The sequence below is a fragment of the Jaculus jaculus genome, chromosome 3, assembly GCF_020740685.1.
Source record: "Jaculus jaculus isolate mJacJac1 chromosome 3, mJacJac1.mat.Y.cur, whole genome shotgun sequence".
Lineage (NCBI taxonomy): Eukaryota > Metazoa > Chordata > Mammalia > Rodentia > Dipodidae > Jaculus > Jaculus jaculus.
In genome coordinates, this window is record NC_059104.1 from 119274418 (window position 1) to 119299877 (window position 25460).

The 25460-nt window shown below is 41.4% G+C and overlaps 1 pseudogene; it reads right to left on the reverse strand.

Moving 5' to 3' along the window:
• Positions 1-22557: 22557 nt before the first annotated feature.
• On the reverse strand, positions 22558-23480 carry LOC101610154 (annotated as a pseudogene).
• Positions 23481-25460: the final 1980 nt, after the last annotated feature.

The window sequence follows — 25460 nt, forward strand, 5'->3', positions numbered from 1 at the left end:
AACATGGTGGTGCATCTATCTGGAGTTCATTTGCAGTAGTAGAAGCCCTAGCATGCCATTTTATTTCTCCTCTCTCTCTCTCTATCCAAATAAATAAAAATTTTAAAAAATAAATAAATAAAATAATGACAAGAAAGAAAGAAAAATACTCATCTGCTCATTTTTTTCCCTTTTTTCCAAGTATCTTTCAGAAAAACTCACTAATATTATGGTTGGTGTTAGCCACAGTGTAATACTGAATGATTTCTAATGGGAAGCTAAAATATTTGACATGATGTCAATGAAAAAACGGATATTCATTTGGCAATATTTTTCATTACTGGCAACATTCTAACTCTTTTAATATCAATTCCAACTGATTTTTTAAATTTTCACTTCAAAAATTCCTTGTACCTGAAATGCACTAATAAGCAGGGTAACAGGTGGTGAAATAGTTACAAAACAGAGCACAGCTTGAAATGGCTACTATCATTATTACTAAATTATAAATGTGGAATTATAATTAAAAGAAATCATTGAGTTCCATATGCAGGATTGTTTGTATGTAAATAGCCCTTTAAGCAACAGTATATCCTGATGTATTCCTAAGTAAAATTTTAATCTTGAGTATACCAGTTATCTCTTTCCTTGAAAATTTTACTGTTTCATTCTCAAAGGGAATCACTAGAGAGCTTAAGCTAGTAGTTAGTTTGAGATGTTGCTTTAAAATAAATCTCCCCAGACATGGATTTATAGTTTGGGCTGTAGTGTGTTTTAACCTCACTGGGTGAGTAATCCATGCTACTTTAGATGTTTCTAAAATTTTTAAAATGTCAAACCACATAAATTTCAAATGTCCCTTAAAGTCATTTAGGCATCTTTCTCATTACTGATGATGAGTAAAAATCATTTTTGAAGGCTGTAGTATACAAGCTTAGCTATCTCATTTACCCTGGATGTGAGATTACAGCAGTCCTATTTTTTAGAGGCAATAAAGCAGCTGTGCTAGGCATCTGCCAACTGTGACTCCCTTCCTTTCTCTCTCTCTCTCTCTCTTTCTCTCTCTTGTTTGCACATAGGAACTGACTATGATTAAACACTCCAAAATTCAGGCAAACTATTCCTCTTATCCACACATGCCCACCAAAAGCAAATGCTAGATCTCTCTTAGTACTTTTGAAAGCCAATTTCTGCTTAATGCTTAACTTATCCAAGACTTTCCTAGTTTTCCAACTATTATTTGAGTGCACAAGAATAAGTAAGAGTTGGAAAGAGAGGCCTTGAACTCAAACCCTTGGCAGAGAGCAGGATTAACCATGTGAACTCAAATCAATAAAATATGAAGAAGGACATGAAATAGGAGTAAATCTTGATATTATTCCTCTTACTCTCACTCCTTATAACTTGAAATAAAAATGACTTGCAAATGAGTTAAGTGCATAGTTGTTATAGAATTGGATCAAACAGATCCTAAATAGTTTTAAAAATAAATTTAAAGATACATTATATTTTAAAATACTACCCGTAAAAAACTATGGTGTGGGAAACACAGCTGGGAGTGATAGGTTTGGGGTATCAACATCAAAGCCTTGCAGGTACAACACAGACACTCAGTGACCTCAGTGCTGAGGTGAGAGACAGTTCAGGTCTCTTGGATTCCATCAAAACATCAAACTATGCAATGTAGAAGCCTGCAAAAACTGAGCCTAAAATAACTGCCAAAATAAAGATGGAAAGATGTTTCCAGGAAATATATTTAAGAACAAAATTAATAAAAAAAAAAATACCCGACAAATCTTCAGGACAAAAAAGGCTGTGTTGAACTCAGGCTTGTATATATCAAAGAGATTTAGGAGAAAATAAAGTTACAGAAGAAAAATAACAACACATAAGGAATCAATAAAATAAATGGTCAGAGAAAAGCTTTAAGTGTTTTGTCTCCCACTTTTAGCATGCCACCTCTGTGATGTCTGGACATAGCCATTGTGCCTTAATCTCAAGAATCAAGTATTGAGAATTTCTTCAGGATACACATCCTTGGGGAAAGGGCTGAACAAAAGCTTGCATGAAGAGGGAGCCAGTGAAGCAGGCCACTTTACCATGGATGCTAATTCCTCTCTCCTTGAGAAACACGTAGACAGCTTCTGCCTATGTAACAGTTCACTGGGGTTTACATATTTTAAATCATGGCAGAATAATTTTTTCATGGTTCAATAGCCAGTGGAAGTAATCAAAAATTGATTCTATACCCTAGGGGCCTTTTGTCTTAACTTGCAATTCACCAAGTCTGGTACAGAAATGGATCTGGCCTTAGGTCCTTACTCAATGCATATAACCCATCATACAAGAAGATAATCCAAGGGAAACTAGAGTTTAGAAGCTCAAATAATAATACACTGGACATTGGAAAAGTACCATCCTTCAAAAACAACTGTGTAATATATACGAGTTATAACAGAATTAGCTGAGCACAGGAATCAGATAGTAGAACATTATAAATATTTAATGATGTAAGAGATGACATTCTCATTATATTACAAGAAAAAAATCATAAAATAAACTATATATTTGGTTGCAAACAGTACTCATTAAAATAGGAAATGAACATCAATAGTAATGAGAAAACATAGTAATATACAGAGAAATGGTGCTTTGAAGAAAAGCCAGCCATTTGCAAAAATGACTGAAGCTCTGTTCCAGAGATTTTTATAAAGATTAAGCTATGTGAGCACACTAAGGAAGATGATAGATAGATAGATAGATAGATAGATAGATAGATAGATAGATAATAGATAGACAGAAATGAAAAGACATATCTGCCAGTTTTTGTGGAAGATTAATTGCAAGTCCATCCACAAACACCAATATAAGCAGATACTGAATTCCTTTACATGGAACAATACAGCATTTACATGTAACTAATATAATTTCTCCTATATTATTTAAAGCAACTCTAAATTTCTTATATTACCTAATACAATTTAAATGATGTACACACAGAAATTCTGCTATACTATATGTGGGATAATGCCAAGAGACAAAAATCTTATCCTGTTTTGCATAGATGCAGATTCTTTTCTAAATGTTTAAAATCTAAGGTTTATTGAATCTATGATGTATAGGCAACATGGACAGGTGAGTGAGTCTGTTGGAACAAATGAGACCTAAATAATAGGAAAGGGAAGTTAGAATTTAAATTGTCAATATAGTATAAACACTGACATCATAAAAGAGGGGGATGTCCTAAAAGTGGTATGAATAAAGAGATGAAAATTAATGGAGAAAGGAGGTTTAGTGTGATAAGTCAAGCCTCCCATTGGGAATAAGTTCAAATTTAGGTAAGATGTATTTTAAATTATCAAAAACGAGAAAAAATTATATGTTTCAAAGAGAAAAATCAAGTTTTCATTTAGGAACAAGAATTAGAGTTAAAAATAATGATAATAGTAATAGAGACACACAGAAACTTTGGGAGATGATAGAAATGTATTTGGCTTTAATTATGCAATGAATTATACTTATCTCTCAATGTACCAATTTTTCTGCATTAAACATATACAAACAATTACATGTTAACTGTAGTTCTATAAAATGGCTCTACAAAAATCTACTATCACAGTGAAGTTAAAGTTGCCTCTGGTGAATTTAGAAGAGAGAGTGAGAGAATAAAAGACAAAGCAAAACATTATTTTGGTGTGTGTATGTGTGTGTGTTGTGTGTGTATGCACATACCACAACACACAATGGAAGTCAAACAATAATGGGAGTTAATCATTGCCTTCAAGCTCGGCTGAGTCCGGATCTCTAAGTGATCACTGTGTTTACCAGGCTAGCTGCCCTGTGAGATTCTGGGTGATTGTCTTGTCTCTGCTTCCTTTCACACAGTAGGACTCCAAATGTTCAGCTTTGTATTGGTTCTGGAGATCCAAATTCATATGCCCATGTTTCCTAAAAGTGCTTCAGCTACTGAGCCACTACTCTAGCACCCCAACATACAATTCTTTTGTATTAAAAGAAAGAAACTTTTAAGATAACTCTTTCTAAGTTTTGAGACTACAATAAAACTATTTTCATACACAGAAGATGAATTTTACCTGAAATAAAATGCAAGTGATTCCAGAATCAAGTTTGCTCAAATATTTTTATGAGTTTTCTATCTATCACAATAAAAATAAAGGGAAAGAAAGAAAAGAGGTACGATACATTAGAAATAACATTAAAGATAAACAAATTGAATGTTTAGCAATAGAGAGAGAAAAGGAAGCAATAAGAAAGGAATAAAGTACTTCTCTTCATAGGGAAGATGACACAGAGCATGATGTGTGTAAGAAGGTTGTTGCAGTAATCAACCCTGAATTTTTTGGGCAGCAATAACCTAAGACATAAAATAGATTACTAATCTTAAATCAAAGAAAAGGTCATTCTCCAATAGAAAAAAAGAAAAGGGGGACTTGAGGGAACAAAGGTATAACAACAAATACAATGCATAAACAATGTGATTAATAAATTCTAACAATTTTATCATAGTAAAATGTGCTGGATCACTTTTTTGACAAATACAACTATATATTATACTTAAGTCAGGTTTATATTATCATGCAAATTGAGTAGAAAGCCCAAAGATTTCTATTAGCCACTCATGTCGCACATGCATATCCTCTTCCTTTATCCACATTCACCATAAGAAAAACACATTTATTAAATTCATGGATATATACTGATGTGCTATTATTATCTAGAGTTTACAGATTATATCAGTTTCACTTTCACTGATGAACATTCTACACTTTGGACAAATGTGTAATGATATGTGACCCTACATCCACCACTGCAATACAAAAAGAGTACTTTCATCACCTCAAAATTCTCATTTTGCCCTGTCACTTCTCCCTTCTTCTTCCTAAGCCCTGACAACCACTGATGATTACTGTGCCTCCATCTTTTTGCCACTTTCAGAAGCCAAAAATATTGAGATAAATCATATTCCTTTCAGACTCATTATTCACTTTGTAATATGTACTTCAGATTTATCCATATTTTCTTTATGTATGACAGTGTCTTTCATTTTAATAGAAAATACTAGATTGGCTGTGTGGACATAGCATATCAGTTCTCCTACTTAACGATATCTTTGTCAATTGATTGTAAGTTTTGACAGGTAGGGATTGTGGTGGTTTGATGCAGGTGTCCCCCATAAAATTATGTGTTCTGAATGCTAGGTTCCCAGCTGAGGAAGATTGGGAATTAATGCCTCCTGGAGGGAGTGTATTGTTGGGGGCAGGATTATGGGTGTTATAGCCAGTTTCCCCTTGCCAGTGTTTGGCACACTCTCCCGTTCCTGTTGTCCACCTTATGTGGGCCAGGGAGTTATGTCCACCCTCTGTTCATGCTGTCGTTTTCCCCACCCATTGTGGAGCTTCCCCTCAAGCCTATAAGGCAAAATAAACCTCTTTTTCCCACAAGCTGCTCTTGGTCAGGGGATTACTACCAGCAATGTGAACCTGACTGAAACAGCAAAGTGGTGCTGAGGGATGGCATTGCTGCTAGACACCTGACTGTGTGGCTTTGGCCTTTTGTAGCTGGCCTTCAAGAGGAATGTGGAAGGATTGGAAACCTTGGCCTAAGAGATGTGTGCAGTGATGTAAGTATAGCTTTATGGACTATTCTGGTCTCAGCTGCAAGACCTTATGGACTGTGAGATTTGGCTTATGAGGGTGAGAAAGAGCTTTGCCTGGACTGGTGCAGGGAGCAGCTACAGACACCATTACAAGATGGCGCTGACTTCCTGCTGAGAGTTGTGACGCACAACTCCCTACTTGGTCATATCCTGGTGACAGTCTTGCTTGATGCTGCGCGTGCACATGATGTAATGCATCCTGGGCCTATCCCGTGGCCCTGGGTGGTGGGTGAGCAGGTGGCGGCCAATCCGTAGGTGTCTTGTAGTATTACACCCTATAAAAGCAGCTACACTCCTGCGCCCCGGCCCCTTCGCCATCAACTTTCCTGTTAACCAAGAGGCTCTCCAATAAAGTGTGATCAAGAAGGATCTTTGTTTGCTGGTCGTTCTTATCCTGCTGGTCAGGGAGGTCGCAGAAAAGTGGTGCCGAAAAACCCGGGACCTCGGGTGCCAGAAGGGCATCGGGCGAGGGGCTGAAGAGGATCCAGAACTTGACACATGGAGAGGAAGACCGTGGTAAGTTACCCCAGTCATGCTAGACCCGTATTTGATTCTTGCCATTTTTATTCCTGTGTGGTTTGTTTTTCTTGTTGTATTAGCCTCGCGGTACGAATCGAAAGTAAAAGACCTTGGTAGATAACAGGGTTTTTCGATCTGTTGCACGCTGCCTTGCCCTCTTCTTCTGGCCGGTAAATTCGCTGGTAGATAACAGCGTGCGCCATGGGCAATTCTCAGAGTACAAACTTTGCACCCGATAATTTTGTCCAACCCATAAAAGAATTGCTTAAGCAGAGGGACATTAAGATCTCATCTGCGACCGTTAAGAAAACAGTCAGAAACCTAGATGAGATCACGCCATGGTTCGCGGTGTCAGGTGATCTTTCCCTCCTTACGTGGGAGAAGCTAGGTCGCGATTTAGAACGGGCAAAGGAGGAGGATAGAATAGGAAAAGGCACGATGCCGTTCTGGCGCCTTATCCATTCTTGTTTAAGTAAAGGAAACCACATAGAAATCATTAAAAGGGGACGAGAAGCTCTAGCAAGACATCAGGATAGTCTTTCTGAGTCTGATTCAGGGGAGTCAAAAGTTAGGCCTAAGAAAAAAGGAGATATAAAGAAGGAGAAACATATACAAGATAAAGATAAAAGCGTGCAGGAGGAGCTTGAAGAGATGGGGGAAATAAGTCATCACTTGCCTGAGAAAGGGACTAAAGGGGCCTTTACCAGGCTGTATCCCCCTATTGAAGAGCTTGTACGTTTAAGTGTTTTTGAGACAGATGAGGAAATCACCTCCAACTCAGACCTAGAGGAGGAGGAGGAGGAAGAACCATTACAAAAGGGGGGGGAAGGAATCAAGGAAGTCACAAAAGGGCACTATTCATCTCTGCCTAGGCGCCCCCTACTAACAAAAGGAAAACAGGCCCAGGGAGATGGTTCTCTGCATTTGAAAGAGCCGTCTGCACCTCCGGCCCAGGGAGATGGTTCTCTGCATTTGAAAGAGCCATCTGCACCTCCCCCCTATAACTCTGCTAGAGACACATGCCACTTCATAAAACCAAAAACATGGTCGCGGCTAGTCTCAGTTTTCCCTGTATTTGAGGATCCAGTGACCCATCAGAGGAGGTATGATCCAATTCCTTACAGACAATTAAAAGACTTAGTTCAAGCAGCAAAAGACTTTGGCCCAGCTGCGGATTATACTGTTGCACTATTGTGCAGGATTGCTACAGATCCTTTAACTCCCACTGATTGGATAGAATTGGGTAAAGCTTGCCTTACAAAAGGCCAATTTTTAGAGTGGAAAGCCATAGTTATAGACAATGCTCAGGAACAGGCTAGGTGAAATATTGAGAGTGGACATCCAGAATGGACAGTGGATATGCTTTTGGGGCTTGGCCCTCACATGGCTAACCAAGTTAATTTCCCAATTGAAGTTTACCAACAAATTAATAATGTTCACTATTGGGCCTGGAAGGAAGTCCCTAATAAAGGGGAAATAGCTGGTAACCTGACTAAAATTATACAGGGTCCCACAGAACCTTTTGCAGATTTCGCCGCCAGACTGGTGGCTGCCGCAGAAAAAAACCATTGGAGCTGAAGATCATACTATGCCTTTTGTATTGCAATTAATCTATGAACAAAGTACAAAAGAATGTCAGCGAGCTATAAACCCAGTTCGGAAACAGGGACTGGAAGCCTGGGTTAAAGCCTGTCGAGAAATTGGGGGGCCACTATCTAATGCTGGCCTGGCTGCCACAGTCCTCACAGCCACTAAGTCCCAACAGGCTCAGAAAAATAAAGGGTGCTTTAAATGTGGGCAGCTAGGACACTTTAGACGCCAATGCCCCAGAGCTGAACAATCCGCCCCGCCGGTAAAGGAGGGGTGGAAGCAGAGGCCGCTGGGTACCTGTCCGAGATGTAAGAAGGGCAAACATTGGGCAAATGAGTGCAGGTCAATAAGAGATATTAATGGTCTACCTGTACCCCCCCTTCAATCTACTCAGGACCAAAAAAACGGGATGAAGGGGCCCCGTCCCCAGGGCCCACAAATTTATGGGGCACTGCAGACCCCGGCCCCGGCACTGGGCCCGCCTCCGTCCTCTCATGCAGGAGAGCCACGTCAGGCTCCGCAGGGCTGGACCTCTGTGCCGCCTCCGGATTGGTCCTAACCCCTGAGATGGGGATCCAAGCCCTGGAGACCGACGTTTGCGGCCCTTTACATAAAGATACTGTGGGGCTTCTTCTGGGGCGGTCGTCATCAACCTTGAAGGGGTTAATTGTCTTTCCTGGAGTCATTGACCCTGACTTTACAGGCGTCATTAAAGTCCTCTGCCACTCCCCTTATGGGACGATCTCCATTGCACTGGGGGATCGTATTGCTCAGCTGTTGGCTTTGCCCTCCACTCATTCACAATTCCCTGCTGAACAGAGGGAAAGGGGGACAGGATGTCTTGGGTCCACAGGGGTGGACCTGGCCTGCTTGTCATGGGAATTAGATCAGAGACCTCTGTTACAGTTAATCATTGAAGGCAAGATGTTCTCAGGCTTAGTCGATACAGGTGCAGACAGGAGTATTATAAAACTAGACTCCTGGCCAAAGTCTTGGCCCCTTCAAAGATCCTCTCAGACCCTTCAAGGTTTGGGGTATGCAGAGACACCCCAGATGAGTGCAAAAGAACTAACATGGTATACTGATGAGGGGCAAAAGGGAAAAATACAGCCTTTTGTATTAGCGGTCCCTATCAATTTGTGGGGAAGGGATGTTCAATCCCAGTTGCGCCTCCGCTTGACTAATGACTATTCGGAGGCTAGTAAAAATATGATGAAAATACAAGGCTTTGTCCCAGAACAGGGACTAGGAAAGTTCCTTCAGGGGCTCCCCGATCCAATTATTCCCAAAGAAAAATTAGACCATAATGGATTGGGTTTTTCTTAGGGGCCATTGAAAATGCTGCTTCCAAAAGAATTCAGGTGCCCATCCCTTGGTTAACTAACAAGGTGGTTTGGGTCCCTCAATGGCCCCTATCACAAGAAAAATTGGAAGCCGCAAAACAGTTAGTACAGGAACAGGTAGATCTGGGCCATCTGGAACCCTCTGTTTCTCCTTGGAATACTCCAATATTTGTGATTAAAAACCAGTCAGGTAAATGGAGGCTGCTCCATGACCTGAGAGCGGTCAATGCCCAAATGCAGGTTTTAGGACCTGTTCAGAGAGGCCTGCTGGCACTTTCTGCCTTGCCCAAGGGCTGGCCAGTGATGGTCTTAGATATTAAGGATTGTTTCTTTTCCATACCGCTTTGTCCACAAGACAGGGAACGTTTTGCTTTCACTCTTCCCTCAGTCAATCATGAGAGGCCGGATGCTCATTTCCAATGGCGTGTGTTGCCTCAGGGAACGGCTAATAGCCCTACTATGTGTCAGCTATTTGTGGACACCGCCTTGGCCTCTGTCCGTCAAGAGTTCCCCTCTCTCCGTATGATTCATTATATGGATGATATTTTGTTAACAGCCCCTGAGTTGACAGTTCTACATGCCTCTTTTCAAAGAGTTGTTCAAGCATTAGAGAATCATGGCTTACTGATAGCCCCTGAGAAGGTTCAACAGACAGATTCTGTTACTTTTCTGGGGACCATCATTGGCCCTCATTCTGTGGGGCCACAGAAGATGTGTATACAGACCTCTCATTTACATACACTCAATGATTTTCAAAAGCTGCTGGGAGACATTAATTGGCTGAGAGGTTTCCTTCATGTGCCTCGCTCGGAATTGCTGCCTCTTTTTTCTATTCTTGAAGGCAACCCTGATGTCTCTTCTCCTCGTACGCTTACGCAGCCTGCCCATGAGGCCCTTACTAAGATTGAAGAGGCGCTTAGTAAAGCACAACTTGATAGATTTGATCCATCTAAACCATTACTTTTATGTGTCCTTAAGACTAAGGATGTCCCTACAGGGGTACTTTGGCAGGAGGGACCGCTGTTGTGGCTTCATGGACACTCTTTAGGGGCTCGCACTCTTCAGTATTTCCCACAGCTGGTCGCTCGACAGGCCTGTTTGGGGCTTAAGTATTGCTTAGTACATTTTGCAAAATTGCCTGATAAACTTATCATTTCCTACACTAAGGAACAAGTCCAAATTTTGTGTGGCACAGTAGATGATTGGAGCATTCTTATCTGCGCCTTTCCAAATGTCATAGATAATCATTACCCAAAGAGCCCTATTTTGTCTTTTGTTGAAAACAATTTGGTTTACTTTCCTAAAATCACTGTTCAGGAGCCTTTTACATCAGCCCCTGCCATCTTTACTGATGGCTCAAAGTCTGGTCGTGGGGCCTACCTGGTACAGGGATCGGAGCCTATAGTAAGAATGTTCAGACCTGACTCTCCTCAGATTGTTGAATGCTTAATAGTCTTGGAGGTATTTCAGACATTCCCCACTTCCTTTAATTTGTTTACAGATTCCTTGTATGTGGCCAATGCAGTGGCTAATTTAGAGATCGCAGCTTCAGTTCGCTCCTCTAGTTTAGTGTCTAATATTCTTTTACAACTTCAATCTTTAATTCTACAATGAACTTGCCCATTTTATGTTTCTCATATCTGAGCCCATTCCTTGCTGCCTGGACCCCTGTCACAGGCTAATGACCTGGTAGATTGGGCTACCAGGCTGGCCATGTTTTCCTTAGGAGATCCTAAGGCTTCAGCTATAGAATTTCATAGATTATATCATGTGCCTGCAAATACTTTAAGACTCAAATTTCTCATTTCCAGAAACGAGGCTTGAAACATTGTAAAGTCTTGTCAATCTTGTGTTACCTTTTTGCCTTCCCCACATGTGGGCGTCAACCCTCGGGGCCTGCGCCCTGGAGACCTTTGGCAAATGGATGTAACACATCTTCCAGAGTTTGGAAGATTAAAATACCTACATGTTTCAGTGGACACATGCTCCGGTATTATTTTCGCCTCACCATTGGCAGGCGAAAAGACCTCTCATGTAAAGACTCACTGCCTAGAGGCCTGGGCTGCTTGGGGAAAGCCACACCATTTAAAAACTGATAATGGCCCAGCATACACATCTGCTGGTTTTCGAGCCTTTTGTGCTCAAATGCAGGTAACCCACACCACTGGCCTTCCTTATAACCCACAGGGCCAGGGAATAGTAGAAAGAGCTAATAAGACCTTAAAAGCTCTTTTATTTAAACAAAAAAGAGGGATAGCCGAGGACGCTACTCCCAAGGAAAGAATATCTTTAGCTCTTTTTACACTCAATTTTTTAATTTTGGATTTCCATGGTGACAGCGCAGCTGATAGACATGGAAAATCTCTAACTTCTGTGCCGAAAGAAATGGTGATGTGGAAAGACATCTTGGATAATAAATGGAAAGGACCGGATCTTGTGATGTTAAGATCCAGGGGAGCTGTTTGTGTTTTTCCACAGGACCAAGATTCTCCGCATTGGGTTCCGGCTCGCTTGGTGAAAACAATTATCCGACCCCAACAGGAGGCTCCTGGAGACGGAGATGCCTACCAGGATGGAGAAAAGGACGGAGAAAAGGAGAGCCTTATTGATGATCCTCATCCTGTGCCTGGAATGTAGGGGAGAACAGCGTTGGGGCATTATGTCTGCATTTCCCAAACCCATGCCAGTATACCACTCCGCTGTGGTTTTTCCCCGTTTCTTTACAACAGAGAAGGAACTGGGTCTTCCCATGGTGAGGAAAGACACCTTTTCCATTTCTATCGGAGAACAGCGGAGTTTGCAGGCATCGGGAACATTGTGCTTTACGCTTGATCCGACTTATGAGGACTGTATGGTCTTAAAGAAACAAGCCTTTGCTTGGTTCCACGGGGACATGATTTGGGAAAGAAATGACCAACAGAGACGTAATGATTGGTATGGTCCAGAGAATAAGACTTCCCAATATAAATTTGGTAACTATACCTATACTGAATTGGCAATCTGGCTTAATGGAACATTTCTGGTTGGTGTAAACATATCAGACAAAGCATACCAACCACGACTTGCTCCTCATTGTTGGGGAAGTGATGAAGGGGAAACCTGGCCGTGGTCTGACTGTCAGTCTACCGGTGTTGGCTGGACTAGTAAGGGAAAACTCTTTAATTTCTCCCCGGACATGAGGGGTCCCCATCCCTATCCAGCCTTATGGACTGGGGGATTTTTCAGACAAGATAGAAGGTATAATCCATTTTCAAAGTGGATTTTGTGTGGAACAAATGGAAGCTGTACTGATTTCACACCTTTTGTGTTATTACAGGGAGGACAAGTTGCTTGTAATAATGTGACTGCAGTCTTTAGTGAGAAGGAACAGGTGGTGGAGGAAGCTGATGAGAACTGGGGTGCTTTATACAAAACTATCAACACCACAGGGGGAATTATGAGCATTGGACATGGGTGCCAAACTAACGCAAGAAATGCTACTTTCTCCCCGGCACCAGTTTGCGTTCACCCACCGTTTATGTTTGTCCTCAGTAATTCCTCCTTTAGTAGTTGCTCCAATACCTCCTGCCTCTTGTCCCAATGCTGGGATGCTCCAAAGTTTAAAAATGCTATGGTCCTTAGGGTCCCTCGTTGGGTCCCTGTGCCTGTGGAAGCCCAGCACGCTGACTTTATTTAGGAAAAAAAGGGATTTTGGCATCACAGCAGCAGTTATCGCAGCCGTGGCTGCGATAGCTGCTGCCGCTACTGCGGCGGGTGTGGCCATAGCTTCCTCAGTACAGACGGCTGAAACTTTGAATAACTTGGCTACTTCTACCTCAGAGGCCTTAGACACTCAGACAGCTCTAAATTCTCACTTAAAGGGTGGTATCCAAATTTTAAACCAAAGAATAGATTTAGTCCAAGAACAGGTTGATGTCCTTTGGCAGCTAGCTCAGCTGGGATGTGAATGGAAGTATAATGCATTGTGTGTTACTAGTGTCCCTTATGAAAACTTCACCAGAGCTGCTAATCTGTCTCGTAGTTTGTCGCTAGCCCTCTCGCAAAATTGGTCTAAGGAATTTGATAGGGAATTGGAGGAATTAAGACAAGCTATAGTACATATTAATTCCACACGAGTGGATCTTAGCTTGGCAGAAGGCTTTACTTCTTGGATATCATCTTCATTCTCCTATTTCAAGGAATGGGTAGGAACTGGAATGTTTCTGGTATGCTGCTTAGGAGGGTGTGTGCTTTGCCTATGGTTGGTCTGTCGCCTGTGAACCCAAACTAGGAGAGATAAAATGGTCATTTCACAAGCGCTCGCTGCCTTAGAATGTGCCTCCTCTCCCCAAATCTGGCTGGCAGCCTTAAAGGGAAAATAGCTCCCCTGGCCCTTGCACCCTCGGGGTCTCAGAGTACCCATTGCATGAGGATGGGCAGGAATATGGTAGCTTTCGTTTGACTGCCGCCTTTGCACTCTCAGGGGACCTGTCCCATTGCACTGAGGAAGGGGAGGTTGAACTTCTTCCCTTGATCGGTCAACACATCATGAGTGCGGACCTGATCGGGAAGGCATGTTTTCTATTTACGCTTGGCCATTTTATTAAACAAAAAAGGAGGAGCTGCAGGGAGTGGCTACAGACGCCATTACAAGATGGCGCTGACTTCCTGCTGAGAGTTGTGACGCACAACTCCCTACTTGGTCATATCCTGGTGACAGTCTTGCTTGATGCTGCGCGTGCACATGATGTAATGCATCCTGGGCCTATCCCTTGGCTCTGGGTGGTGGGTGAGCAGGTGGCGGCCAATCCGTAGGTGTCTTGTAGTATTACACCCTATAAAAGCAGCTACACTCCTGCACCCCGGCCCCTTCGCCATCAACTGTCCTGTTAACCAAGAGGCTCTCCAATAAAGTGTGATCGAGAAGGATCTTTGTTTGCTGGTCGTTCTTATCCTGCTGGTCAGGGAGGTCACAGCAGACTGGGCTAGCTGTTGGTGTGAAAAGCTTGTTGTTATGCCCATGTCCTGAGAAGCTGTGCAGGATTGCTTTGCATGGAAATGAACTGGAGTGAGCAGAGGGCTACGGCACAGAAAAACTGAAATTTTGGGGCTTAATCTGCTGCCCATTCATCTACAAATTGAGAGGTGATAACTATTGAGATTGGGCCAGCTGACCTGCACTGAGGCAACAGGAAGAATGTAGACTTTTTTGAAAGGGACTGAGTGTTCAAGCAATGTCCAGTTCTTTCAAAGTCTGCTTTATTTCCCCCCCTGTATTAACAAATTGTCACCCTACCTGGTATTTTGGAGTATAAGAAATGCAGGAAAGAAAGGGTCATTGAATTTGCAACATGGTCTTGTGTATGGAAATGGCCATGGACAGTGTGAAGCAGGTTTGCTGGATGCCTGCATGGAGACCAAAAAGACCATGAGGATGAACTGTGGCTTGCAGTGGAGACCCAGTGGAGATGCTGGGACCATGAGATGGTTGCTAAGGAAAGCTGCCGGGACCCAATTAAGTTTTCCAGGTCTGTGAGTAGCCTAGCTGGAGGGGCAGAATTGGAATACAAGAGATGTGTTGCTGGTTAGAATTATCAGACTTGGAGATTTGTCATTGACTAGATTTGTTGTACTTAAAGCTACAGAGTTTGATGTTTGCCCTAGTTGTCTTAAATCTTGTATTAGTTGAATATTTCCTTGCTATGCCCACTGTCATCTTTTGCAATGTGGATGTGTGTTTTGTGCCATTATGGGTTGTTGAGGTTATTTTTTGTGTTATAGCTCAGTTAAAAAATCTTAGACTATGGGGATGTATGAACATCATTGGAATTTATAAAAATTATGGGAACTTTTAAAGATAGATGAATGCATTGCATTTTACATCATGTATGGTTATCAGTTTATGGGGGCCAGGGGTGAAATGTGGTGGTTTGGTTTAGGTGCCCCCCATAAATGTAAGTTTTCTGAATGCTAGGTTCCAAGCTGATGGAGATTTGGGAATTAATGCCTCTTGGAGGGAGTGTATTGTTGGAGGCGGGATTATGGGTGTTATGGCCAGTTTCCTCATGCCAGTATTTGGTACACCCTCCTGTTCATGTTGTACACCTTATGTGGGCCAGGGAGTGATGTCCACACTCTGCTCATGGTTTGATTTTCCCCTACTGTCATGGAGTGTCCCCTCAAATCTATATTTTTCCCATAAGCTGCTCTTGGTCAGGTGATTTCGACCAGCAATGTACACCTGACTGCAACAAGGATTAAGTGCTATTAACCTCCACTTGCAGCATTTGTGTATTTATATTTTCAACTCCTTTGGGACAATACTAAAGGGGTACTATGACTGGATCATATGTCAGGATCAACATGTTAAGGCTAAAATCTCCCAGCTGCTTCCCCAAGTGACTATACCATTTGCCTTTCCCAGCAAGAATGAGGAATAATATTTGTTGTTAAACATCCCCACCATTTGTGCGGCATTTGGAGAGTCAATATTCTATATTCTGGACATTCTAGGTATGTAGTCAGGTGCATTGTTTTTCATAGAAAATCTTTTATTAAATTATTTTATTACATTTGAAACTATAAAAATATTATTTATTTATAAGAGAGAGAATGAGAGAGAGTGTGAGAAGGAAAATGGCTCTGCCATGGCCTCTTCCCACTGCAAATGAACTTGACACAGACACTACTTTATGTGTGTGGCTTTATATGAGTACTGGAGAATCAAATCTCCCATTGTATGCACCACTTTGTGCATCTGGCTGTACATGGGTCCTGGAGAATCAAACCCAGGCGCCTCTTTAGTCACTGAGCCATCATCTCCAGCCCTGAAGTAGGATCTTCATATATAACACAGGCTGACCTTTTTCTCACAATCCTCTTGCCATAGTTTCCAATTACCAGGATTACAGGCATGACACAACATGCCTGGACAGGAAAAAAAAAAAAAAAAAATTGGAAAAAAATCAAAACATATTTTAAAAATAAAACAAAAACTAAGGCTGGAGAGATTGATCAGCTTTTAGAGGTACTTGCTTGTAAAGCCTCATAGACTGTATTTGGTTTCCCAGTACCTATATACAGCCAGATGCACAAAGTGGTGCATGAATTTGGAGTTTGTTTATGGAGGCAAGATGCCTTGGAGTGCCCATACTCTCTTCTCTTTCTTTCTTTCTCTCTCTCTCTCTCTCTCTCTCTCTCTCTCTCTCTCTGTCTTCTTTTCTCTTTCTCTAATAAACAAATGAATAATTAAAAAATTAAAAAAACGAGGACTTCTGGTTAAGATGGTGGCATAGGTACCACGCCAAAGCAGCTTAGGGGGGAAAAAGAACAAAAGAACTCAGCAAAATACACACTTTTACTAAAAAGTGAGGTGTATAGGAAAGTGAAGCAGCAGCAGAGAAGCAGAAGAGAGCCAGAGCATCCAGAGCCCGCAAAAGCGGCCCCAGCATCTCTGCCAACCATGGCGGTGATGCACCCGAAAGCCGCCGGCTCCAGCTGCAGGGAAAGACAGGTGTGGGGATTTTCCACTCACACCAGCTCTCTCTGCAACTCAGGAAATGTGAAGGGAGAGTGGCAGTGAGCAATGGAGGAGCAGACCACAAGGTAGGAGAACACGTGGAATAGCGAGAGTACCAGAGCAGCTGTGGCTCCCTAACCTTCCCCACTGCCTGAGCCAAGCTCCAGCGAACAGAGCAGTGTCCTGGGACCCGGACAAACCAACAGGAGCTGATAGCAGGACCCAAGCAGGAGCAGAGTTCGGCAGCAATATCAGCAGCTCCTGCACCAGTAACAGCAGCCCCAGCAGCAGGAGATCCAGGAGCGGCAGCAGCGGCAGATCCCACAGCAGCAGATTCAGTGGCACCGGTGGCAGTGGACCCAGCAGCAGCAGCAGCCTCAGCAGCAGCAGTGGCTCCAGAAGTGGCAGCTACAGCAGCAGCAGAGGCAGCAGCAGCGCGATGGGCCCAGCAGCAGCAGCTTCAGCAGCAGTGGCTACAGACCCAACAGCAGCAACTTTAGCAGTAGCAATTCCAGCAGCAGGAGTGCTGATCTGCAGGGCCATACTTGCCAGGCTTGGTTTGCCCCACAGGAAAAGCCAGTGCCCAGCTACAGAAATCAGAACAGCAGCCCCACGACCCAGGAAGCAACATGACTGAGACCAAATCATCCAAGGTAACTGGGATTGCACCAGGGAAGGGTCTCACTTGGTCACAAGGTGACTCGGATCCCTCAACAGACCAGAAATCTTAACCTCTTTGTTGATAGAGGATCTGGTCATTATAATAACTACTCTTGCATACAAACTTGGGGCTGTTTTTGATTGAATGTGTATAGTGTTTAGTTAAATTTTAGAATCTACCTGTATTTAATTCCCCTCAGCCTGCTTGAATACTCCCATAGCAGGGAAACTCAACCCCTAGAAACACCTTTGTAGATACTCTGAGAGTCTTAAGAGCCACACCTAACACCTTAAGCTCCTACTCTGAAGATTTATAACATCAAATCAATTGATACAGCTAAGAATACCCAGCTAGCTAGAAAACCAAAGCATTAACTTAATCCAAGATGAAAAAATATATACATTATAACACAAGAAACACTAAAAAGCAAGACGATGTAAATCCACCTAAAAGTATTAATGCATCAGAAATGTCCTCCACTGAGAACGAGTTAGAGAAAATGCCTGAGAAAGATTTCAAAGAGGTCAAAAAACAAATCAAAAGAAACAAAAAAGAAATCAAAGAGGAAATCAAAGGAATCAAAGAAGACACAGGACACCAATTTAATGAAATAAAGAATGCAATACAAGACATAAATAAGGAAATAGAAATAACAAACAAAAACCAGTCAGAATTACTAGCAACAAAGAACACAGTTAATGAAAAAAAAAAAAAAAAAAACTCTGTAGAAAATCTCACCAGTAGGATGGATGAGGGAGAGGACAGAATATCTAAGCTGGAAGACCAGGTGACAGATCTAATACAGTCCAACAAAGAGAAACACAAACTTATAGAAAAGTAAGAGTGGGAATTTCAAGATATTCGGGACACTATGAAAAGATCAAATATAAGAATTCAGGGCATAGTAGAAGGAGAAGAATTCCACTCCAAAAGCATAGTAGATATCATCAACAAAATCATAGAAGAAAATTTCCCCCAAATTGGGAAAGTGGTGCCAATGCAGATACAGGAAGCCATTAGAAGCCCAGCCAGACAAAACCTGGAAAGAACCTCTCCTCGCCATATTATAATCAAACTTCCAAACACACAAACCAAAGAAAAATATTGAAAGCAGTTAGAGAGAAAAATCAAGTTACCTACAAAGACAAGTCCACCAGGATTACAGCAGATTATTCAACACAAACTTTAAAAACCAGAAGGGCTTGGAGTGATATATTCCAAGTTCTGAAAGGTAACAACTATCAACCAAGGTTACTTTATCCTGCAAAGCTATCCATTCAAATAGATGGAGAAATAAGGGCATTCCATGACAAAAGCAGGTTAAAGGAGTATTTGAAGACAAAACCAGCTCTACAGAAAATACTTGATAGAATCCTCCATGCTGAAGAAAAGGAAAAGCATACCTATAAGGAATCTAGAAAAAATAAGCAATACTCAAATACTAGTTAACACAAGGGAGCACAGGTAGAACTGGAAACACACACACACACACACACACACAAAATGGCAAACATAAATACACAGCTTTCAATAATATCTCTTAATATCAATGGCCTCAATGCCCCAACGAAAAGACATAGGTTTGCAGACTGGGTTAAAAAGAAGGATCCTAAATTTTGTTTTCTCCAAGAAACTCACGTTTCTGCAAAGGATATATATCTGATACAGGATTAATATCTAGTATATACAAAGAACTCAAAAAGTTAAATAATAAGGAATCAAACAGGTCAATCAAAAAATGGGCTATGGAGCTAAATAGAGCATTCTCAAAGGAAGAAATACAAATGGCATATAAGCATCTATAAAAATGTTCTATATCACTAGTCATCCGGGATATGCAGATTAAAACTACAGTGAGATTCCATCTCACTCCTGTCAGATTGGCCACCATCATGAAAACAAATGATCATAAATGTTGGTTGATGTGGAAAAACAGGAACCCTTCTACACTGCTGGTGGGAATGCAATCTGGTCCAGCCATTATGGAAAACAGTGTGGAGGTTCCTAAAACAGCTAGTGATTGATCTACCATATGACCCAGCAATAGCACTCCTAGGCATATATCCGAAGGACTCATCTCATTTCCTTAGAAGTACATGCTCAACCATGTTTATTGCTGCTCAATTTATAATAGCTGGGAAATGGAACCAGCCTAGATATCCCTCAACTGATGAGTGGATAATGAAGATGTGGCACATTTAAACAATGGACTTGTACTCAGCGGTAAAGAAAAATGAAGTTATGAAATTTGCAGAAACATGGATGGACCTGGAAAGTATTATACTAAGTGAGGTAACCCAGGCCCAGAAAGCCAAGCGTCACATGTTCTCTCTCATATGTGGATCCTAGCTACAGATGATTGGGCTTCTGTGTGAGAAGGAAAATACTTAGTAGCAGAGGCCAGTAAGTTATAAAGGAGACATAAAGGGAAGAAAAAGGAAGGGAGGAGGGTACTTAATAGGTTGATATTGTATATATGTAAGTACAATGATTGAGATGGGGATGTAATTTGATGGAGAATGGAATTTCAAAGGGGAAAGTGTCAGGGGAGAGGGAGGGAATTACCATGGGATATTTTTTTATAATCATGGAAAATGTTAATAAAAATTTAAAAATTAAAAAAAATTAAAAAAATTATAAAAACCTAAACAATACACAAAAAACAGGGCTAAAATTTATATATCAGCAATATATGAAGGAAAACTGGAATTTCACTATAAGTAAGCACAAAAGAGTTTTAAATGAGGCAAATTTCAGGATACACAGGTGGTAGTTATTATCAAAGGTGAATGAACAAATAGATGGAGTCATCATTAATATACATGTTCTTAATATTACTTTCTCAAAATATTTCATATACCTGTAGATAGAATTTTACAAAAAACAAGATTGTCATTGATGGCTAGAGGCTGAATGGCATTCTCCACAGCATGCAGAGCAATGCTCAGATTCTCTGGATGTGTGACTTTCAACAGAGAACAACATACATACATGCATACACATACATGCACACATACACACACACACTCCTAGTTCAGATTTTGAGTGACTATTGACCAAATGAGCAACAATCACACCATAAGAAGACAACGTTTTATAGACTTGTTACAAGTTAACCTGTAATATCAATCTACATGAAGGACTCCATAAATAAATGATTTATAGGTTTTTAATTTGAGGGTCTTTCTGAAGAGCTAATACACTCTTATCATCCTGACATTCTATCCTGACATACTCCTCTCTTAGTCATGAATCAGGCACCTTCATTTTATAGACAGATAGATAGATAGATGATAGATAGATAGATGATAGATAGATAGATAGATAGATTATACATACATACATATGTGTGTGTGTGTGTGTGTATGTGTGTGTCTACTTTAAAAATAATGAACTCATAAGTGAAAATAAGGAAAAAACTTGGATAATATTACTTAACAAGCATTATTGATAAAGATGAAATATGTTAAACAGAAAACTTCAAGTAGGTCTTCTTTCCACTAAGAATATCCTTAAAGCAGACCCTGCAATCTGGTTCCCTTCACATCTCAATGATTAGTTGAAAAATGCTATATCTCTTCAAAGATGATTGCAACCCTGAGTTATGTTATCTGAATCTATAGGCAAAAAATCAGAAATGGCAAAACAGAGTACAATAGTCCAATTCCCTTGCCCTATCTACACCTGGTGTCATTATGGGTGGGCAAATCCATGAAAATGGAAACTTGGTACTAAAATTAAAACACAGGGGCTGGAGAGATGGCTTAGCGGTTAAGCGCTTGCCTGTGAAGCCTAAGGACCCCGGTTCAAGGCTCGGTTCCCCAGGTCCCACGTTAGCCAGATGCACAAGGGGGCGCACGCGTCTGGAGTTCGTTTGCAGAGGCTGGAGGCCCTGGCGCGTCCATTCTCTCTCTCTCTCTCCCTCTACCTGTCTTTCTCTCTGTGTCTGTCGCTCTCAAATAAATAAATAAAAAAAAAAATTAAGACACAGCCAGTAGCCATTATTTCGCAATATGCATGACCAGCAATTAAAACACAAACATGCTGTTCCTTAGAGACTCCAATTAATACTATCTCATTTCTTTTTCTCTGGTTAGATGAATAATAGTCAGCTGAACAAGTCTCATGCCATGATGGGCTATTTTTAACATCCTGTGTATGCCTTGAAGAAACACAATATTACAGTTCCATCCACTTATTGAAGGCACATCCTCCACCAGAACTTTTTCAGATGGCTTGTACCAGAATTTTTACTCTTACAGGGTTTCATTAATTCTACATTATCCTGCAACTATATCAAACTAGGTCAGAAGGAAATCACTTCTCCTGGTGGCCTACAGGGACTGGAGTGACCAAAGCTAAAGAAGCAAGGCTGAAATTGGTAGTGGCAAAATCATCCATTTGTATGTGAGGTATGCTGTAATTGGTCCAAACACAAACCTTCATCTCTGTTTGCTGTGATTTGTACAAACATCCTTTCTCTGACTAGATAAACAGGTTGTTCAGTTCATCTAGTGAGTAGGCTAGGAGGCAGCCTACTGTGCCACTTCCCTTGGTGTTGCCACAGTAGGCCCAATAAAAGGTTTCTTTAGGAGGTTATTTCTTGCTTATGTTTATTAGTGCAAGCTTATCTGCTAACACAAGAAAAATGCAGCAGACTCCTGTCATCAGACCAAACTTTACAATGAGACAGGAGCCAGCTTCATGATAGTTGGCAGCAGGAGAACAATTTAGAAGAGCATCCCAGGGCAGTATCAATGAGGATGTTGAAATCAGAGAGGATGTAGAGCTGAGGCTGAAGAAGGACAGAAGGTTATAAAGAGCCAGAAAAGTAATAGCAGGTCATGATCACCAAATGTGCCGCAGAGAGTTGTCAAGATTCACAGTCAAGGGTCTTAGAGACTCAAGACCCAAGAATTGTAACAGGAGCCACTGTCAAGGGCTGAGAGAAATCTTGACAGCTAGACTTAATTGAAAGCTGCAATGCCAGCTGCTGAAAAAGGCTAAGAAATCCCTCCCTCCTTATTTTTAGATCGATATAGGCACTGTAATATTTGTACAGCTAGCTAACCATCCCACTACCACAGGACTTCAGAAGAGCTGTAACACCAGAGGGCCACATCTGCTATTGCTCAAGACTGCTAGAAAAACTATCAAGGCAAAGAGGTGATGGGGAAGGGTTAACAAAATCAAAAACCACGTGGACACTTTCTCCTTCTTCTTCTTTTTTTTTTTTTTGACTTAATAAATTTTATTTTTCCAAATGTACACTCAGTTGAGTTGAACCTGTTCATTCATCTTCACCAGCAGCCGGGGTATCTCCACCTTTGGTATTTCTGGTATAAATCACTTGAGCTCTGTGCTTTGAAACCAGTTTGATAAGTCCTTTACTAAGGAGCTCCTGAAGGGCTGCCCTGGCCAGGGAACCACGGATCTTCACTCTCTCAGAGACCACAGCAGGGGTAATAAGCTTATAGTTGGGAACTTCTTTACAGAGTTTGTCCTACATAGCTTTGTCAAACAGAACTAGGTTGTTGAGCTTGTCCCGAACTTTGCCTTTGGACCACTTCTTCTTTTTGGTCTTGCCCCCAGATTTGTTGACTGGGTCTTTGTCTTTCTTAGCCAACTTCCCGGCATCTTTCTTCTTCTTGTCGTCCTTGGGTGGTATGGCAAAGCTTGGAGAGCCTCTGCGACCACTTCAGCTTCACTAAGATGTAAGAGAAAAAGGAAGTAATGCTGGACACTTTCTTCTTTATTAGCTAATAAAGAAATATAATGTTAAAAGAGGTCGGGACACATACAGTGTGTCTATCAGTGGTCTCTGTAACTTCCCTGTTTCCCAGAGGATCTCTCATCCACTGAATCTGTAAGTAGCCCACGAATATGGTGTCTGTTGGTGTCCCACACACTGCTTCTGAAGGTGGCCGTTGTGCATTTCCCTGGCTCCTACAAGTACTATGCCCAAGCCACTGCATTTGCATTGGCTAGCAAGCACTTCCCTGGTTCCCAGAGGCCTATGCTTCACTGTGTGTGTCATCTGTAAGTAGACTGAACAGATTTTACCAGTCTCCTGAAGCCCTCCCATCCAGCATCCAGCCCATGCCAGGCTCCCACAGGCCCAATCAACTGAGCCCACTTGTGCTCCAATATCCCTCCATGCTCTCCTGTTGTGCATCCTTGGTGGACTGGCCTGAAGGCTGCCTCCACTCCCATGCTCACAGACCCTCCAAACCCTGTGCTAACTACAGGCTCCCTTGTCCAGTGCCCTTGTCTCCCCCACACCTTCCAACTCCCTAATCCTGACTCAGCTGTGTAACACAGCTATATCCACCATCTCTGCAATGCCATGCCCTACTCCAGGTGACTACTTGGGCTATCACCTCAACTTAAGAAGGGGAACATAGGAAAATCAGGCAATTATGCCAGGAGGAACCACTGCCTGCCTACCTGTGTATAGTAAAATACCAAGGGCAAGTGGCCTAGCCCTGTAGCCACAGCTTAGACCAGGTCAAAGGAATCCCAGACCTCCAATCCTAACTTTGGTATTAAGCACCAGCCCAGAGCAGTGGGTATACATATGTTCTTCACAACTTGTGCATTCAAAAATACAAAGCCATCATTAACATATTGTATTCAAACATAAAAAGTAACATTCATTGAGAAAACTACAAGAGAAACTTCTTGCTTCCTCATTAATTAAATAAGATTCCCACACTGTAATGGGAAGACCACAAAACAAAAGAAACAATAAACTGAGAAATCTCCAAGAAGGTTGGATAATCCCACAATGGAAGTGTCCAATGAAAACATAGAGGAAAAAACAGGAATAGAACCCCAAAATGAAGACATAGGATATGTGACCCTGACCAAGCATATGAAAAAAACCAACAACCAGCTAAGTGAAATACACAGCTGTCTTCACTAGGCTTTACCACAAAAAACAATTAAAAAAAAAAACAAAAAACAGAGAGACCACAGAAGAGAGTGAAATGAGTTGAAGGTAATCCAAAAAATAAAGTATTTCAACACACAACTGGTTAAGCTTAAAGAGTACATAAGTAAATGCAAGAATTCCAAGCAGTATTTAAAAAAAATCAAAACATGACCTGAAATTGGAACTTGAACAAGGGATGGACACTATACAGAAGAAGGCTACAGAAGGGCTGCAAAGATGGTTTAGAGGTTAATGCACATGCCTGCAATGCCTAATTACTGCAGATCCCACATAAGCTAGATGCACAAGGTCACACACACACACAAACACACACACACTCACTTATGGAGTTTGTTTGCAGTGGCTAGAGGCCGTGGCACACCCATTCTCTTCTCTCTCTCTCTTCCTAATAGATAAATAATAAAATTAAATCTTTACAAAAAGAAAAGAAAAAGGCCACGGAAGATATAAACCAAATTTAACTAGTGGAAACCTCTCTAGAAGCAATCAAGAACAGAGTTCAGCATGTAGAGAACCAAACATCAGAGCTAGAAGACAAAACAGCAGAAACAGTTCTGGAATCCAACAATGTCAATAACTTCAAAAAATGTGTGAATAGAACATAAGGGAACTGTGGAATACCATAAAACATCCTAACATCCATATCATGGGTATACCAGAAGGTGAAGAAATTCACACCAAAGGCATTGAGAATTATTTAAGAAAATTATCAAAGGAAACTTCCCCACCCTCTGAAGAAAAGAATCCCAAGATACAAGAAGCTAACTGAACTCCAGTCTGTTTACAGACTGGAGCAAAGAGGAAACTCTCTAAAACACATTATTATTAAGATTCTAAATAATGGAAAGAGAGTGCTAAAAGCATCAACAGAGAAGGCACACACTACATAGCAAGACTATCCCACCAGAATTACCTCAGATTTCTCAATGGGAAACCTGACAAACGAATGACCTACAATGGAGTACTTCAAAATCTAAAAAACTATGGCTTCCAACAAAACTATTCTACCTAGAGAAAGTATCCCTGAAAATAGAGGGTGACAGAAAATCTTTCTGTGATAAAATCCAAGTCTATGATTGTATGAACAAAGCTAAACTTACAGAGAATACTAGAGGGAAATCTCCACAAAGAAAAGTCAAAAACCAGTATCAATAGCCTATAAGATGGTCACAATAACCAAAGCTATAGTAGGCTAAAAAAGTACAAAGTCCAAGAAAACCAAAACACCATAAAGAATA